The following is an 18,836-nucleotide window of genomic DNA, read 5'->3' on the forward strand; positions in this document are numbered from 1 at the left end:
CATAGAAAAATTTCTAAAGAAATGCTAACTATAAACCCATAATTTGTAAATTTCACTTATGATCAGCACTAACTCAAATGTCTCCACATTAAATACAAGAATCAAAAATCAGCTTGTCACCGATTAATCAGCCTTCAAGTGGAAGTACCAACTATGCTGGACTGTTAAAATGACATCAACAAAAATGTTTCAATCAAATTAACTTTTCTCAGGCAACTACATTAAGTTTCTGAAGTCAAACATGTAATTAGAATCCATTTCTCTCATATATATTTTACACATTAAGTATGCTTGCAATAGTTTCTATTTTGTGAATTAAAATAGAGGAGTAAGCTTTAGTCTCTTTATGAATGAAGCTCGGAACATATAAGAATTTACCAGCCAATCTAGACACTTTTATTCCTCGTATCTTAAAATAAATAAAATCATATTATGTCTACAAGTTTACAACATATTTTTAAAGTACCCTATATTCTGTAGTGCCTCCTTAATTATCTTTTTATACATCCCTTTCTGGGTACAACAAAAAAACATAGAGAAAAGAGTGAAAATAAACAGCTAAGAAATAAAACTAATGGTCAGAATGTTAAAAAGAGTAATGACAGATGTTATATTAATAAACAAAACCACGACTTTTATAAGTATTATTTAAACTTAGTGTTTATTAACGTTGCTATAAAAAGCTTAGCTTTGTAAAATACTGTTTTTCCACAGAACTTAACATGTACGTGAAATGCACAGTGGCTTCCTTGGCCTTACCTATATTTAACTTTAAGCTCTCTAACAGTGGGTTTCCTCTCTTACTCATCCCTTTTCCCCCAATGGTAACATTCTCCCTAAGTATGCCTAATGCTGTTGATCGTATGGTAAAAAGAAATTGTTTCACAGGTTATGAAGATTAAAAATGCTTTTTTTTTTTCAGTGCCACAAGACAGAGCTTAAAACACATGAACCACACCCGTGATCACGTCCACAAGGGTGTTAGTTTCTCAACAATTTAGAAACTCAAAATAATAATACACAAACAAATGAACCAACGTGTCATCCACACGCCCTTACTTTAATTGCCTTTTGAAATGTGTTTGCTCTGCGGTTACACGGCTTCTCTCTTCTAGCCTGACCCCTAGCATATGCGGTACAACGTGATAAAACCATCCAGGCGCTTCCTGCGCGCGTCCCCCCTGCGAGACGGTGTCAGCCCCGCGCGGCGACGAGGAGGAACAGCACACGTCCAGCTCGGAGCGCGGGGACACCGCGGCCGCGCCCGAGCGCGGGGACACCGCGGCCGCACCGGAGCGCGGGGACACCGCGGCCGCACCGGAGCGCGGGGACACTGCGGCCGCGCCGGGGCGCGGGGACACTGCGGCCGCGCCCGAGCGCGGGGACACTGCGGCCGCGCCCGAGCGCGGGGACACTGCGGCCGGGGCGCGGGGACACTGCGCGGCCGCAGCCGGAGCGCGGGACACTGCGCACCGGAGCGCGGGGACCCTGAGCGCGGGGAGCGGCGCGGGGACACTGCGGCCGCACCGGGGCGCGGGGACACTGCGGCCGCACCCGAGCGCGGGGACACTGCGGCCGGGGAGCTAGGGGACACTGCGGGCGCCCGAGCGCGGGACACACCGGGCGCGCGGGGGCGCGGGGACACTGGCCGCACGCCGCGGGGAGCGCGGGGACACTGCGGCCGCGCCCGAGCGCGGGGACACTGCGGCCGCGCCCGAGCGCGGGGACACTGCGGCCGCGCCCGAGCGCGGGGACACTGCGGCCGCTCCCGAGCGCGGGGACACTGCGGCCGCGCCCGGGGCGCGGGGACACTGCGGCCGCGCCGGAGCGCGGGGACACTGCGGCCGCGCCGGAGCGCGGGGACACTGCGGCCGCGCCGGGCGCGGGGACACTGCGGCCGCGCCCGAGCGCGGGGTCGGCTCAGCGAGCAGCACCCAAGCGGCATGAAAGGCGCGAGAAAACCAGAGGTGCGCGTGAGTGCCATCGAGGAGCGGCCGTAAGGGAGACTCGGAGTCTCCGACGCAGGGCCCGGGCCTCGCTCGTGGATCGCGGACTTGCCCCCCTCTCCTCCCCCCTCCTCGCACGTCCCTCCTTCTCCACCTGCGATGTGACGTCTGTGCGCACCTGGGATCGGCAGGTGCTGGTCACGCGTCACCCTGGGGGCAGCTGGAGGGGGTTTCTGGAGGGGGACATCTGCGTCAGGGGCCTGCTGTCCATCGGGACGCCCTCCGTACCCCCGCAAAGCCTCCTCCGACCTCTGAGGTCCACGCACCACCCAGAGGCCGAGCTCCCCCTCTCCTCCTCGGCCTGCTGTCACCGGCTGACCCACTGACTTCCCCCGGAACCCGCAGGACCGCTCCTCTGGGGCCCAGAACCTGCCGTGCCGCGGACCTTCGCTGCTGGACCCGCGTTCAGTTCGTGTAGCATGGACGTGGTGTGGGTGTAGCGGCGGGATTTTCCCCGCCACGGGAGGGAGGCTGCAGGAAGGCCTGGCCTCGCAGGAGCCCCGCACCATCATCCAGCTGTTAAAGGCCCTGGGGTCCCCCCCCTGCCCAGAAGCTCTGTCACCTGGCCTGGCCTGTCACGGGGGGGGGGGTCTGCTGCAGTGGGGGACGGGGTGGGTGTGAGGGGCTTCCTCCCGCCGCCACAGACATGTCCGGAGCACCTGGCCTGGAGACGCAGGCTGTGCTTGTCCTCCAGCTTCTGCAGATGTACTTTCTGTCCCCCGGTGCCCACAGTCACCCACTGTGCCTCCCACATCTCCAGCCCGCCTTCCAGTCCCAGACGGAAAACCATTCAGAGCAGCCACTGCTGGCAGAGCAGCAAGAGCCCCTTCCTTGCTTGGGGGTCACTGTCCTCAGTTGCCCAGATCATGTGGGACAGGTCATTGCCTTGTGCCTGAGCCACAAACGGAGGCCTGGCAACCCCAGGCTTCCCAACACATCAGTGGCACCAAGTGAAGACGGTTAGATAGATGTATATTTTTTAAAGAACATTTGAAAAATATATGACGTGCCTTTGTCATGGGAACAAGCCAGAGTACAGAGGCAGAAGGACCATCAGCTGAGTCAGGAGAACGTGGCAACAAAGTCTCTTTGTCCTTCTGCAAACATTTTTCTTACTCTCTTACTTTGAGGACACCACAAAGAAGAGTGTGGATCTCAGTGTGGAGGGTATGACCCGCAGAGCCTCTGCCCAGGAGCTCCGGGCCCACTCTCTGGCCAGCCTAGCCCTCTGCTGCTGGAGGAAGAGGGAGGGATGAAGACCAGCTTCATCAGTGGTGGTCTGAAGACTCAGGAGCATTTACCAGTTCAAATTCCCTTCTTTACCTTCCTCAGACTCTGATTCCACGGCCTCTGTCTTAGATGGTTGACCTGTGATGACAGACGTCCATGACATGTATATGCATTTACCCACAGGGCATCAAGGCATGTGAAGAAAGAACTGATAGAACTGTAAAGAGAAAGGTAAATCCACTATTAGAGTAGGAAATTTCAACACAGCTTTATCAGTAACTGACAGGTAAACAGGCACAGATGAGGAGGATATAGTGGAACAGCACCATCAGTTGATTGACCCCACTTCAACAACAGCGGATTATCATCTTAAAAAAAAAAATTAAAACAAAAACGAAAAGAAAACAAAACAAACAAACAAAAAAACCAACAGCGGATTACCCATTTTTTTTAAGTTCACTTGAAACATTCACAAAGATCATATTCTATGGCATAAAGGATATCTTAAATATGAAAGAATAGAAATCATACAGAATAGGCATGCATAACACAATGGGATTAAACTAGAAATTAATATTAGAAAGGTGGCTGGAAACCCTAAGATAGGGAGATTCAGCAACCCACTTTTTTTTTTTTTTTAAAGATTTTATTTAATTTGACAGAGAGAGATCACAAGTAGATGGAGAGGCAGGCAGAGAGAGAGAGAGAGAGGGAAGCAGGCTCCCTGCTGAGCAGAGAGCCCGATGTGGGACTCGATCCCAGGACCCTGAGATCATGACCTGAGCCGAAGGCAGCGGCTTAACCCACTGAGCCACCCAGGTGCCCCCAGCAACCCACTTTTAAATAATACATGGGTCGAAGAAGTCCCGGAGAAATTAAGAAAATTTAAAACTAAATAAAATCAATTTTTTTAATTTGAATTAAAGCTTGAATTTGAATATAAAACATCCAGAATTATGGATGCAGGAAAAGCAATATGTAGAAGGAAACACACAGCGTTGAATGTATCCATCAGAGAAAAGATAGACCTAAAATCAGTGACCTACGCTTCTACTTTATGAAACCGGAGAAAGAAGAGGAACGCAAATCTGAAGAGTGCAGAAGAAAAGAAAAATTAGAACACAAATGAATGAAAACAGGAAAATATAGGAAGTCAATAAAATTGTAAATGTCAGTAAAATGTTTTTATTGATGAAAATACCAATAAAATGGTAATCTTCTAACCAGGCTAAATAAGAAAGAGAAAATATAGAAGTTACTAATATCAGCAGTGAAGTGGAGCTGTCACTAATGGTTTCATGGACATTGAAAGAATGATACAGGACTATTATGAACAGCTCTATGACATAAAATTTGATAAATGAGATGTATCAATTCCTTGAAAGACACAAGCTAACAAATTTCCCACAGAGAGTTACAGGTAATCTATTAAAGAAATTGAGTCAATAATAACTTTCCCGAAAGAAAGCACCAGATATAGATAGTTTCACTGATGAATTCCCCCAAATATTTTAAAAATGATGCTTCATCAAAGTAGGTAGGCAGATGTCAGATAAAGCATCTGAAAAAATATTTGTGTCTTTAAGATACAAATGCAGTGATCCAAAGGGGCACGTGCACCCGAATGTTTATAGCAGCAATGTCCACGATAGCCAAACTGTGGAAAGAACCTAGATGTCCATCAACAGATGAATGGATCAAGAAGATGTGGGATATATGCACAATGGAATACTATGCAGCCATCAAAAGAAATAAAATCTTGTCATTTGCGATGATGTGGATGGAACTAGAGAGTATAATGCTAAGCAAAATAAGTCAATCAGAGAAAGACAGTTATGATCTTTCTGTATGAGGAAGTTTAGAGGCAACAAGGGGGTTTGGGGGGTAGGAAAGGAATAAATAAAACAAGATGGGATCGGGAAGGAGACAAACCATAAGAGACTCTTTATCTCACAAAACAAGCTGAGTGTTGCAGGAGGGAGCGGTAGGGAGAGGGTGATTGGGTTATGGACATTGGGGAAGGTGTGTGCTATGATGAGTGCTGTGAAGTGTGTAAACCTGGCAATTCACAGACCTGTACCCCGGGGCTAATAATACATTATATGTTAATAAAAAATTTTAAAAAATTTATAAAATGATGCCATTTCTCAACAATTTCTTTCAGAAAATAGAAACAGAGGTAATACTTCCTACTTATTCTATGAGGCCACCACTACCCCAGATAAAGACATTACAGTAAAGGAAGACTTCTTGTAAACATAGATGCAAAATCCTCAACATAATAACACCAAAAGAATGATCGATTACAGGAAAAAATTGATGTTAGATTCATTAAAGTTTGGAATTTCTGCTCTTTGACAGATACCATTAAAAGAATGAAAAGACAAGCCGTGGACTAGAAGGAAGTACTTGCAAAACACAGATCTCATAAAGGACTTATCTTCAAAATATGTCAATAAGTCTTGAAATTCAACAATAAGAACACAAACGTCCTAACTAAAAATGGGAAAGGATCTGTACCGCTGCCTCATCAGAGAAGGTAGGCAGATGGCAGATAAAGCATCTGAAAAAATGTTTATTGTGCATCGTCAGGGAATTGCAAACTGAAAGAGTGAGCATCACAGCACATCTATTGGCAGGCAAAGTCTGAAACACTGACACCACCAAAAGCCGATGAAGATGCAGACTGAGAACTCATTCACTGCTGGTGGGAGCGCAAAATGGTACGGCCACTTTGGAAGAGAGCTTAGCCGTTTCTTACACAACTAACTGTACTCGTAGACGTTTTCCAGCATTTGTGCTTGCTGGTATTTATCCAAGTAAGCTGAAAACTGAAAATCCATACAAAACTGTGCACATGAAGGTATATAGTCTCTTTATTCAAATTGTTAAAAATTCGAAGCCATCAAGGTGTCTTTCAATAAGTGCATCGATGAATTAGTTGTGGTCCATCCATACAAAGGAGTATCATTCAGGGATGAAAAGAAATATAGCTGTCAACCCATGATGAGACATGGAGAAACCTTAAATGCATATTGCTAAGTGAAAGAAGACAATCTAAAAAGGCTCCAGACTGTTATGTTGCAATGTGGATGTCTGGAAAACTAAAAACTATAGAGACAAAAAATTATCTGCGATTTTCAAGGATTTATGGGGAAATAGGGAAACCTACAGGTGAAGTAGAAGGTGTTTCTAAGTCAGTGTGCATTCTGTTTTATACTGTAACAGCGGATACAGGACATGACGTATTTACTGAAACCCTCAGAACTGTAAAACACAGAACAAACCCTAATGCCAACTATGAGCTTGAGTTAATGATAAGGTATTAATACTGATTCATCTTTTGTAATGATACTCTATATTCATACCAGATATTAATAATAGAAAAAAACCAAGCAGGGATAGGAGTACATGGGAACTCTGTACTATCTGGTCGTTTTCTATAGATCTAAAATTTCTCTAAACAATCATATCTGTTAATTGCTTTACATAATTTGAAGGAACACTATTTAGTGCATGCAAGTATTGGGTTTCATATTTTCTTTTCTTTTTAGACTTTCGTATGCTCTCTTCCCTGCCCCAGATTCAGGTCAGTTGAAAGCTTGAACTTTCTTTCTTCCTCTCTCTCTCTTTTTTTTTTAAATTAAAGATTTTATTTAATTATCTAACAAGTGGAAGGAGAGAACACAAGCATGGGGACCGTAAAGGGAGAAGGAGAAGCAGTCACCCCACTAAGCAGGGAGCCTGAGGCAGGTCTCGATCCCCAAATCCCAAGATCATGACCTGAGCTGACACTTAACCATCTGAGCCATCGAGGTGCCTTGGGTTTCACAATTTCTTGATGAATTCAATTTTTTTAATCATTATTTGATAGCCCTCTTTAACTTGAGTAACTTAAATTTTAGCCTGAAGTATATTTTACAGGATGATAATATAGTTAGACCAACTTTCTTTTGCTTAGTATTTGCCTTATAGTTGATATATCATTTTTAAAATTACTTTTCAATCTTCTCCGTCCTGAAGTTTTAGTTTTGTCTCTTGTAAATGATATATAGACTGATTTTTTGGTTTATTTATCCATTCTAACAACCCTGTCTTTTAATTGCAGAGCTAAGTCCCATTGACATATATTGTGCTTATAAGTATATCTAAAGGGTTTTGTTGAAAATGAAGTTTTTGATTGATCGTTTCATTGTTGTTGATAAGAGGATACAGTTAACTTTCTTGATCTATTTCAGGCATTCCTTGTTTAACTTTGTCTTGTTTTATTCCCTCTTTTTCTATTATCACCTTCTTTTTGTCTTTGGGGCTTAATGTTTCCGTGCAAAATGACTAGTTTTACTTTAACTACGTTTATTGGTCGGAGTTTACTGGGATCCTGAACTAGAGCATTGACACTTACCAGCATCTCCAGAAATCTCCCAGCCGTTCTCTGACTGCTGTCCCCCCTCCAGGCATTCTCGGCTCTGCTCCACGACCTCCACTGCAAACCTCAGTGCCTCTAGTGTTGGTTCCTTGTCACTCCTCTTCCCTGTGTTCAACCTCTGTTTCGTCTGCCATCTTGAAGAAATTTCTCGAATACATGATGTATTTCTCTAGTTCCTTCTTCATCTAGATGAACTGATGTTAAATCTGATTTTAAAAACAAATTTCAGTCATCTTATTTTTCAGGCCTAGGTTTCAATTTGGTTATTTTTTAAGCGTTTCATCATTTTTATATACATTTGCCCATTAATTTTTCTTTTGATAACTTTTTAGCTTGCCTTCTTGTCTTGCAATTTTAACTTCAATCTTACCTTTCTTATGAGTTTTTATGTGAGAATATTCTGAAGAGTGAATCAAAGTGCTATTCCTTCAAAAGGGATTGCATTGTCTTCGATGTATATCATAAACCTGGGGCCACAGTAAGTTAAATTTTCTTTTAGAGGGAAGTTCAGCCCTTAATTTCATGCATGGCTTGGGTTTCTTATTCCAACCTGGTCCGCAGCCCTTTCCTGTTTCACTCTGTGGGGCTGGTTCTTCTTCAGCGTGCTACCCGTCAGAGCTGCAGAATTCTGGGCTCCTTTTAGACTCTATACCTTGGTCATGACCTTCCTTATCTTCAGTTTTTAAATCAAAACTCATGTTTGCCTGGTTTAGTCGGACAAGGTAGAGTAAAATCCAGTGTCCTGTTTTCCTTTTGGATCTCATTTGTACATTGGTTTTCAGTTTTTCAGAATGCTTCACTTTCTGGACAGCTGACTAAGGTAGTGTGTGTGTGTGTGTGTGTGTGTGTGTGTGTGTGTGTGAGTGTTTGAATTTTCTTCCAGCATTCTGAGTGGTGTTTTTGTTTAGGGCACCTGAAAGCCATCTTTCTCCCCTTCCTTCTGTTGCCATGTACTTTCCTGAACTCTCCACCCAGACCGGCCTGTCCTTCTGGACACGGGCAGCTCTTCAGGTGATTTCTTCTGCTGCTCATGAACGCGAACTTCTCCCAGCACCCCTAGGCAAGACCAATTAACATATACAATGCACTAGTCAAGTTACTGTCATCACATAAGGAGAAGGCCACTGGGATTCAAATCCACAGGATCAGTCATGAGCCTTCGGCATGGTCTTTTGGTAGCCATGGAACTGCGCCCGCCTTTTCTTGTACGAGACCGGGTGTGAGGATCACGTGAGACGCTGTGTGTGAGACTGCTTCGTTATATGCAGTTCTGTCTGCAAGTATAGCTATGTTGGTTTTTCACCTGAAGAACTTGTAGGTCCTAAAACTATATGAGCCAAAGCCATAAGTTATAGTGATAATTGTAAGGAGTTATGTAAATTTGTAAGATTTTTTTTTTTAAAAGATCACTGGGGTTTTAGTGCTTCTCTGAGTCAGTCTTTAGAACTTACATGCTTTATTCTGTCTGCCCATACATGTGCAGAGAATATGTTTTACATCATAAACGCATCATCTGTCTTCGTGAGTGTTTGCAAAAGGCAGCAAAGGAAATCTCCTTTGTTATGTAGCTTCTTCATCACCAGCACTGAAATGGAATCATGAACCATAGTTAACTTCATTTCCAGAATTTTTATAATAGGAGGACAGCTGTTCAGCATAACTTGTCCTGTTGCTTTTCAATTTATGGTACATAAGATAAAATAAATTTGGAAGTAAAGGCCAAGAAGCTTGGATGAACTTTATGAGATTTAATTTGGCCGTGTCAGGGGCTTATTTTTCATTGGAACATTTTCAGTCTCATGGACACTGGTTTTGAGACAGTTATCAGTTTCCTAACTTGTTTAACATGCAATTTTAAAATAAAGCTGGAAGATAATAATCATATGAAAAGCTGGTTTAGAAATCCTCATTGGTAACGTGTTTACCAATGAGTGGTAAAGGGTGGGTTCTGTTTTCACAAACCCGATACTTATGTTGCCCATTTTGATACTCAAGTGTAACTTTTCAAATCGAAAATCCTACTGAAGAAATGAAATATTCAAATGTACCAACATTAATATTTTACAGAAAATTCGTATCTCCATGACCACTGTTGCATGTTAAAACATGAGAAAGCCCTGAGCCCAGAGTTTTGAAGCTGGAGAGATAAAGTCATTTGTTCAGGTGTATAAATGGAAATTAACCTAACAATGGGATTGATTATATTAATTTAGTGTTTCAGCTTGACAAATTATAATTATAAATACATCATTTCCATTTCTTGTATCTATAAATAATGACCAGAAGTGAAAAAGAATGTAGCTAGCAAAGATCAGATTAGACCACTAATTCTTCCTGAATTTTCAGAAAACAGAACTTAGATTATTCATAGTGCTTAAAATGCCATGGAACAGCCAAAGCTTGGTCTCAGCTGGCCTCCAACACCTGGTTTTTAACCACATCATTTTTTTTCTTCTTTTTTGGAGGGATGATAAGCGTTTTGAAATTCAGAAAGCTTCTTCCATGTGAGTGGATCTCAGAATACCAATGATACAAATGTGAGAAATTACATTAACTTTAGGGTTTTATGACTTTATCTCCCTTTCAGAAAGAATCATACCTTTAATTACTATTTGTTCAAAACACTAAGAACATTACAGCAGTAAACAAGAAGGCCGATTGATAGGAAGAGTATCTCCATCTATGTCCCATCTCCAGGAGACAGAAGATCTCTCAGATTTGAGCTGAGAAAACTTGTTAAGCAGGAGCCGGTAGCCACACGCGCACACCTACTCCGGAACTTGAACCAAGTCTGCTCCATATTTTAGAATGTGCCCATTTCCTCTCATCTTCCTTTTCATTTCAGAGGCCCTGGCAACAAAGCACAGTGAGAAGGACTACTTGGTAACCATTCTGATTTATCCACACGCAGGACATTTGCAAAATCCCTTAAGAGCTCATTCTCACAGATTTGTAGCTCAATTAAGAGGATTCAGTTTGTCTAGATACACTGGCTAAGGAGACTATGAAGCTCAAATCTCCAAAGATTCTAGGATCTCACGCAGTTTGTTGTGACAAAAAGCTTCATTTCCTTGCACTGATCCATTTTCTTCAAAACGTTTGGCAAGGAAACTGCATCTCTGGCAAATGATGTAACTACAGTTGAATTTTGCAGCCCCCAGTTTTCTCCACACCCTGTCTTCAGGAACACGGGCGTAGGGTCAGGACACATTGTCCATCTCCTCATTATTTGATGCCCAGCAGACCGGAAGCTCCTTTCCACTCGTGTGTAGCCAGACGTCGAAGTGAGAGATGCTCGGGTGCCCGTCCCCCACCGTGGTTCCCCCACCTCAGATAGTCTTTCTTGGCTGGATAAAAATGATGAAAACTCAGGAGTGTTTGAGGTCCTGTTTGGTCCCAGACACAGAGCTAACTTTTGGTTTGCTCTGCCTACGATGATTCTCAATACTACCTTATGAGGAAACCCCCAAGAAGAAGAAGAAGAAGAAAAAAAAAAGACTGAGTTTTTTTCTTTCTCTTTTTCTTTTTTTTTTTTTTTAAAGAATGAAAGTGGGAGGAAAGAGGGAGAGCAAAGGCCAAGAGGAGGAGGAAATGGAAAACTCATTCATGAGCTTGTGCCTGTTATGTGGCTCATTAACACTCTGTCCGAGGCCTCGTGGCTGTAGAATTGGCGGAGTGAGTATCCATACGTGGTTTGTGTCATACCAAAGCGTGTGTTTAGTGCTCGTGGTTTGTGTCATAGCAAAACGTGTGTTTACTGCGCATGCTGTGTTGCCTTGGGCTCTGTGGGAGAGCCTTAGGAGAGTCCCTCACCTTTGGGACACAGTGTCATCTATTTCTTTGCCTCCCTTGCACTTAGAGGTGACTGTACACTGAGTTCTTGCCAGAGGAATGTTCTCACTTCGTGGTCTACCCGCTGAAACTGTTCTTATGGAATCCTCACCTTCTTTCCTTATTGGAACGCTAGGGGAAGGACTCCGGTCACAGGGGAAAGCCACACCACACAGCAGAAGGGGTCGGGGTCTCTGAAGCGCTACGTAGAAGGCTGTCTTAGAGACACGCATGGAGAGCTGTGTGAGCAGGAAGTAAACCGCTGGTGAAGGTCTGGGCACTGGGCGTCATTTAGTAGAGCACCTGCCTCACCCTGGATGCAGACCTGAGTAGATGCAACAGTCCTGCGCATCCCAGTCCCCTCTGCTCTTGCTTCTACCCCCATTTTTTCTATTCGAAAATAAAGGCTCATCAGGTCAACTAGACCTTCCCAGTGTGTTAGCCTCTCACAGTTAGCAATGCCTCTGTCCCTGAAGGCCAGGTCCTCAAAGTGTCACACCAGGAGGCTTATCAAGAAAAGGTGTCTGGGAAACATCTTAGCCCTCAGAACAACTGCCTACCAGGTAGGCAGTTGCCGGTTTATACACTGGATGGCTCGGTCCTATGCACAGTCCATTCCATGCTCTGCCAACACTGTCAAAGACAAGTCATAAGAAAAATATGGTGACTGGACTGTCGATTCTTAAAGTTGAATTATGCAACCTGGATGCAAGCACAGTGCACGGTCATTTGCTGTTCAACATAAAGCTCTAAGAGAGAATCAACTGTCCCCTACCTTCTCAAATACAGACAAATCTTTCTAATCTCTATGGGAAATATAACGAAACTGGCATCTCCAAAGAGTGTGCCAACGAGAGCTTTACCTCCTCATAGATCCATGATCACCAGCCTCCAGTGGAGTCCTCGAGCCCACAAAGTGTAATACTCACAGCAGGGGACATCTCCGTGCCGCTGTTCCGGTGATGAAGGCAGTTACTATGGAGAATCCTGCTGGCTGCGCGTTGCACTAAGGATATGAGTTTATCTTCACAACATCCCTGGTAGGCGGACAGGTGATGACTTTTATTAACACCATTTCAGTGATGAAGGAGCTGGGGAAGAATGCAAAGGCATCTCCCAGTGTAAAGTAGCAAATCTAATGCAGAATTAAGTTGAGAACTCTGAGTATTTCAATTGCTAGTGTTCGTGGAGGCTGTGATTCCCAGCTGTACAAGTGCTGGGACAGGTCGCCAAGGGCAAAAAAGAGGGAAACGATGCTAATGGCCTTGGTGGTAGATTTAAAGGACTCTATGAGCTTTTATTTTGGGGTACAGGTGTGTCCTAACAGAGCTGTGGGTAGGAGCAGAAGGATCAGCTTGCAATACATTTCCCACACAGGACACTTCAGCATTGATCTAGGAAGCACGTAGGAATCTTCGCCGACACTTACGGCGTATCACTGTGCCTTTATTTCTGTTCTTTGGACATTGGAAAGACTTAGCATAGAAATTCAGAATCATTCAAAGAGAGAAATTCCTGCCCAAATCAGAACTAACATTAAATGTCCCCCATTTCAAAGACTTGCTACACGTGTAAGGTGAAAACCACCCTTTTTAGTCTGACCTGCCAGGCCCTCCGTGATCCATGCCCAAACCCTCCTGTCCGATACACGCTCCTGCCACGTACAAACATTCAGAACTATACACCAGCCTTGTTTCTTATCCCATGAGCTCCCGGAAACTCCTCTGTCTTCATACATCTAATTACGGTTATTCCATCCACTGGGGAAAATCTTTATCTTCGTGTGAATCTACATGTCAGAATCCCTTTTCATCCCTGAAAGACCTTCTCTGAGATATTGCAGCTTCTCTAGAATCACAAAATTACCTTTGTGGGCCATTCCTTCCTCTCTTGCTTCCCATATGATTTATCCATAACTCGTGAACCCTTGGAACATAAAAATGTCATGTTCAGTTTTTTTTTTTTTCCAGAAGAACTGACATTGTATTTTCTATGCAACGAATATTCAATTAACTGCTTCTTGTTTAAACAGTTTTTAGGGGCGCCTGGGTGGCTCAGTGGTTTGGGCTGCTGCCTTCGGCTCGGGTCATGATCTCAGGGTCCTGGGATCGAGCCCCGCATCGGGCTCTCTGCTCCGCAGGAAGCCTGCTTCCCTCTCTCTCTCTCTCTCTCTCTCTGCCTGCCTCTGCCTACTTGTGATCTCTGTCTGTCAAATAAATAAATAAAATCTTAAAAAAAAAATAAACAGTTTTTAATGTAGTTTCTTGTTTCTCCAGTTTTTGGTATTTGTTGGTATTTTTTTTTACAGAGAGGAGGTAGACCTCAGATTTGGAATGAGCCATGAATTCTTTATAGGACTCAGGAGAGTAACAGGGTCCAGAAATTATTGTGTACATTTGGTGGCATTAGTCATTTTGGATCAAGGATTTTTGTTTGTTTGATTTGACTTTGGCTTATTTATTTTATTTGATTCTCCCCCTGTTACAGGCATGATAGGATTTCAAGTTTTCCAAAGAAGGTGTTAGCACATTTGGTAGTATTATCTCTAGGTCTTTAAAAGACTATTTAAAATTAAATCCACATGCCAATAATGTGTGAAATGAACCTGCAGAGACCATTTTAGAAAGGTGAAAAGATACATTTATGTTTCTACAAGGATAGTCACACTAAAAAAATAGAGAAAAATAAAAAATGATGCCTAAGTTGAATTTTCCTAGGGGGGAAAAATAGAGCCAGGGTCATTAGTACTGGAGAAAATGATCATAATAAGTTACTGGGGTTGAAACACTATCCCTCCAAAAAACTTATTGTAAAAATACAGGCGATTTCAAATGTTTTGTCCAGCTTATTATGGAAGCAAGAGAACACCACGCTGGATGATACCACACCTTTAGACTTTTGGGACTTTCTGTCCTTTGAGATTTATATAAAATTACTTAATCTATATCCCATTTTGGGTGGAAAATTCAATATTCATATTCAAGTTTATATGTCCAAGGTCTCTTGGGTTGAGACGAGATTATTCTAGTGAAGACTCCACTACTTGTCATGTATATTTACAACTCCCTTTCTTTGTTATTTGCACAGATTTTAGAAGTTCAGTGTAATCAGTCCATATTCAAAGACACAAACATCTATCGGAGAAAAAAGAATTTACAGAAATAAAGTTTGCTGTTGTTGGTGTTGCATTCAATAGATTTTAACTGTAGTTAATAATAGCAACAAAATTAGAATAGGAGAAAAATTTCTAGTGGGATTGGGGGACTTTAAAAAGCCAATCCTTAAGGTGTAGGGGGGTACCAGGCCACATAATAAATCTTCACTTCAGAGTGTTGCCATCAACATGATTTTGCTGCCAAAAAATCTGTACCTATTATTTATTTTTCGGTGTAAATTCCATATCCTGGGAGGAACAAGAATGACTCAAATTAGAACAAGTCCTATAACTAGAAAGTCTATTCCTGTTTTATAATTAGGCCAAGGAGGAGCAGAAGGAGCTACTCACATCCTGCTTCTTTCTCAGAGAAAGGGAGCTACTGTGTCTGAGGAGCCTCTACCAGAGGGGTTGAATGTGAAGATCCCGTGGTTTGCCCCCCAACTTGGCAGAGGAGAATGCTGACTCCCCGAGGGCTGAGTGGCGTGTGGACGGTGACATGCTGGAGGCTGAGATCCAAGTGGAGGAGGCCCCCTCACTCCCATTCCCTTACTATGTCTACCCCGTGTGTGGAGATGCACTCGGGGCCTGTACAGAAGGTGAACTTTTAGAAAAGAAGCTGCAGATAAAATTTATTCAGGTCTTAGAAATAGAATCTCATTCAGTTTCAGGACTCAGGAACAGTAGGTAGGACTTCCTTTTGCATTGTGCAACAGGCTGAATGCTTGGGTCTCCCCCCAGTTTTTCTCAGGGTGATGGTCTTGGGGGTTGGGGCCTATTGGAGGTGGTTAAGTCATAAGGGTAGAGTGTCCTTATAAACGAGAGCCCAAAGAGCTTCCTTTCTCTTCCCACCATGCGAGGACACAGAGAGAAGATGGCATCCCTGAACCGGAAAGCAGTCCCTCCCCAGACACAGAACCTGCCAGCACCTTGATCTTGGACTTCCAGCCTCCAGATTTGTGAGAAGTCCATGTCTGTTGAGTGTTCCTACCTCATCTATAGTTATGTTTGTTATAGCAGCCTGAACAGACTAAGACACACTGGTAAGAGACTTGCTGTGGGAATGAAGCTGATGATGGTCACATCTTAGTGTCTCACTTGTAATCAAAAGAAGGCCAATGATGAAAGGCACGTGTCATTTTTAAATAGGAGGGCCTTTTACAGTTCAAGGATAACTCAACATCTAGCAGGTGTCAGATCTGTAGCAGATATAAGAGTTAAAACGTCATGATCTGACACATATATCTGAATAGAGCATGTGGTAGCAGAGTTTCCTTTGTCCTACAAGACTAAACACCGGGATTCAGAGCTGTAATTTGAGGTTAGGAAGAGACAGTAGAACATACTGGCCTAACAGTCACGTGATGTTATCACGTAACAAATCTATGCTCTCCACTAAAACATCATCCTGAAAGAGGCCACTGGTTGAGTTTAACAGCAAACTGGATTTGACAGAAGAAAAGTCAATGCACTTACATGTGGATCAGTTTATGTTGTGAAACTTGAAGAAAAATGAGAAGAATAATTTTTAGTAAGTAGTGGCAAAGTTGTATGAGAAACAGGCACACTCACAATGAGATAACGGTATTAACATAGAAATTAGAGAATCACTCGATAACATGAACAATAAATGTGACTTTGTGAATATCTGTAGGATTCCATACCCTGTTTCTGCAGTTAACTTCAAGGGTTTAGTGGGAAGGATTTTAAGTAGCTCACTTTCCACCCATTCTGACCTCAGAAGGGCACAACTCCTGGCAGAGGGAACTCTTCACCAGTCTCCTGGCCTCACAAGCCACATCCTGCAAGAAAGGTTTGAATTATGTATTTCATTTTTCATGGTCATCAAGCATCCTGAGTCTTAGTCCCCGCTGATGCTAGAAAAGTGAAGTGATGATGCACAGAAATTCTCCTGTGACATAAGCAGGAAAGCATTGAGGGAAATGACCATAGACATCCCTGGACAAGACAAGACCATTACCTTGACTCGGGGACAAGTAGCTGTGAACTTGGCATTGTTACTTTCCCCTCCTGCTGCTCTGTCCTGATGACAGACTTAACACTCGAGGGCAGTTTGCATGCTTCTCCCTGGTGGGCTCTGCCAAATGATCCCACAGGGGACCAGTTCTGAGACATACTGAGGACAGGCACTTCTGGGACAGGTTCTTGTGTGAATTAATGACATAATAGAAAAAAAAGAAAAGAAGAAGAAGAAAAAGAAGAGGAAGAAGAGGAAGAAAGAGAAGAAGAAGAAGAAGAAGAAGAAGAAGAAGAAGAAGAAGAAGAAAGAAAAGAAAGAAAAGAAAGAAGAAGAGAAGAAGAAGAAGAAGAGAAGAAGAGAAAAGAAGAAGAAGAAGAAGAAGAAAGAAGAAGAAAGAAGAAGAAGAAGAAAAGAAGAAGAGAAAGAAGAAGAAGAAGAAGAAGAAGAAGAAGAAGAAGAAGGAAGGAGAAGAAGAGAAGAAGAAGAAGAAGAAGAGGAAGAAGAAGAAGGAGGAGGAGAAGGAGAAGGAGAAGGAGAAGAAGAAGAAGAAAGGAACTTTCCTGGTGGCTTGTTTTCATTTATACCATCTCATATTTTTTATGAGTACATCAATATACCAGAGTTAGAAATGCAAACAAAAATTTATGAATTCTAGGGGACGAATCCTGGAGGTAATAATGTTTGCCTTCAGATTTCTCTTGCACACAGGAGCCCTCCAAGCAAGAATATCATTGCACTCGGGCACCTGGGTGGCTCAGTCATTTAAGTGTCTGCCTTCAGCTCAGTCATGATCCCAGGGTCCTGGGATTGAGCCCCGCATCGGGGTTGCTGCTTCTCCCTCTCCCTCTGCCTGCTGCTATGCCTACTTGTGATCTCTCTTTCTCTCTCACTGTCAAATAAATAAATAAAAATAAAATAAAATAAAGAATCCATTGCACTAATGGGGAGTCATTTCGTTGTATGGCTGTGCGGGCGTGGCCCCAATGAGCAGCTCTTCAGACTTCATTCAGCTTTGGTTTAGAATCCACTGATCGTGCGTGGGCTCAATCTTTCTACTACTGGAACTGCTACTGGAACCCAAGCTGCACTCTGAGTTAATTAACAGAAAGACCAGAGCTTTGAGCCTGTTTTGAATAGTTCTAGCTCTCTCCATTTTATTTTCATCAATAAATATTATTTTTGTATCCTGGCCCAAAGTTTATTTGCATACGAATTATTTGCGTACTGAGATCTTTCTGGTGCATAAAAGACTGGGAACACTGGGAATCAGTTACTTCCCATTAATCCGTGGTTAAGCTACGACGTCCTTTTAAAAAACTGACAGAATCCCTCTTTTCTTTATTCTTAAGTCCCATATAGCTTTCTGTTGCTTAACTACTCAATTTTTGCCTCTCAATAAACACAAAGAACACTTGCTATCTCTTGCTATAAGTTAGTGCTATTTATATGTTAGAAATTCCGGACCCCTTCATAAGCCACCCGAGGCCCAGTGGCAAGAATGAATTACCCTCAACTGTCTGTCTCTCTCCTGACAGGTCTGCCTGCAAAGCAGCTTGCCTGGAGCGGAATTCATTGTTATTTTGCTGAGAGTTAGCTAGCAAGAGACACTTTCACAAATTTTTAACAGAAGGCATAAAATGAAATTCAACAGAAACTGATTTTTCCTTTTTTAAAAAATTCCTGACTTTGACCAAATTTAGAGACTGACATATTTCGAATTGCATAGTGTACGTACTGTTGTATTTCTTTGAAGTTTAATCTTACAATTGTTGCTCTAGGGAAGTTGTTGCTCTAGGGAGAAATATATTAAGGTTTATTGGCAAACACATTTCCCCTGATTTCCTTTTATCCTAAAATAAAAAGATAAATTAAGACATAGCACACATGTTAGCATTTAGTATTTGGTATAACTTTGACCTTGCATATCCAAATAATGATTGGTACCCTGTAGCAACCAATTATCACACATGTCTGGATATTGTGCAATTTTAAATTAGTAGAATGGCTAAGCCTGAGTTAAAACAGCAAAAAATGTTTATTTTTTGACGAATGACTTAACCTTAGAATATATAAAGTGAATGTTGGTATATGTTATCCAGAGTCAATGTCATAAAACTAATATTAGGAAGTCCATGTTCTTTCATTCATCCTAGAAATAAATCTATGTCCTGATTATCTCATGATTATGCAACTTGTGATACAGTGCTC

The 18,836-nt window shown here is 42.8% G+C and overlaps 1 long non-coding RNA gene across 1 annotated transcript; it reads right to left on the reverse strand.

Annotated features, from left to right (window-relative positions):
- Nucleotides 1-1,920: 1,920 nt before the first annotated feature.
- On the reverse strand, nt 1,921-11,141 carry LOC101677975. Its single transcript, XR_001180408.2, has 3 exons — nt 10,262-11,141; nt 7,639-9,247; nt 1,921-3,453 (listed from the first exon to the last, which is right to left on the reverse strand). It is a non-coding gene; the product is annotated as an uncharacterized LOC101677975 (long non-coding RNA).
- Nucleotides 11,142-18,836: the final 7,695 nt, after the last annotated feature.

This window comes from Mustela putorius, unplaced genomic scaffold (genome assembly GCF_011764305.1).
Source record: "Mustela putorius furo isolate JIRA1106 unplaced genomic scaffold, ASM1176430v1.1 tig00004033_pilon_pilon_pilon, whole genome shotgun sequence".
Taxonomy (NCBI): domain Eukaryota; kingdom Metazoa; phylum Chordata; class Mammalia; order Carnivora; family Mustelidae; genus Mustela; species Mustela putorius.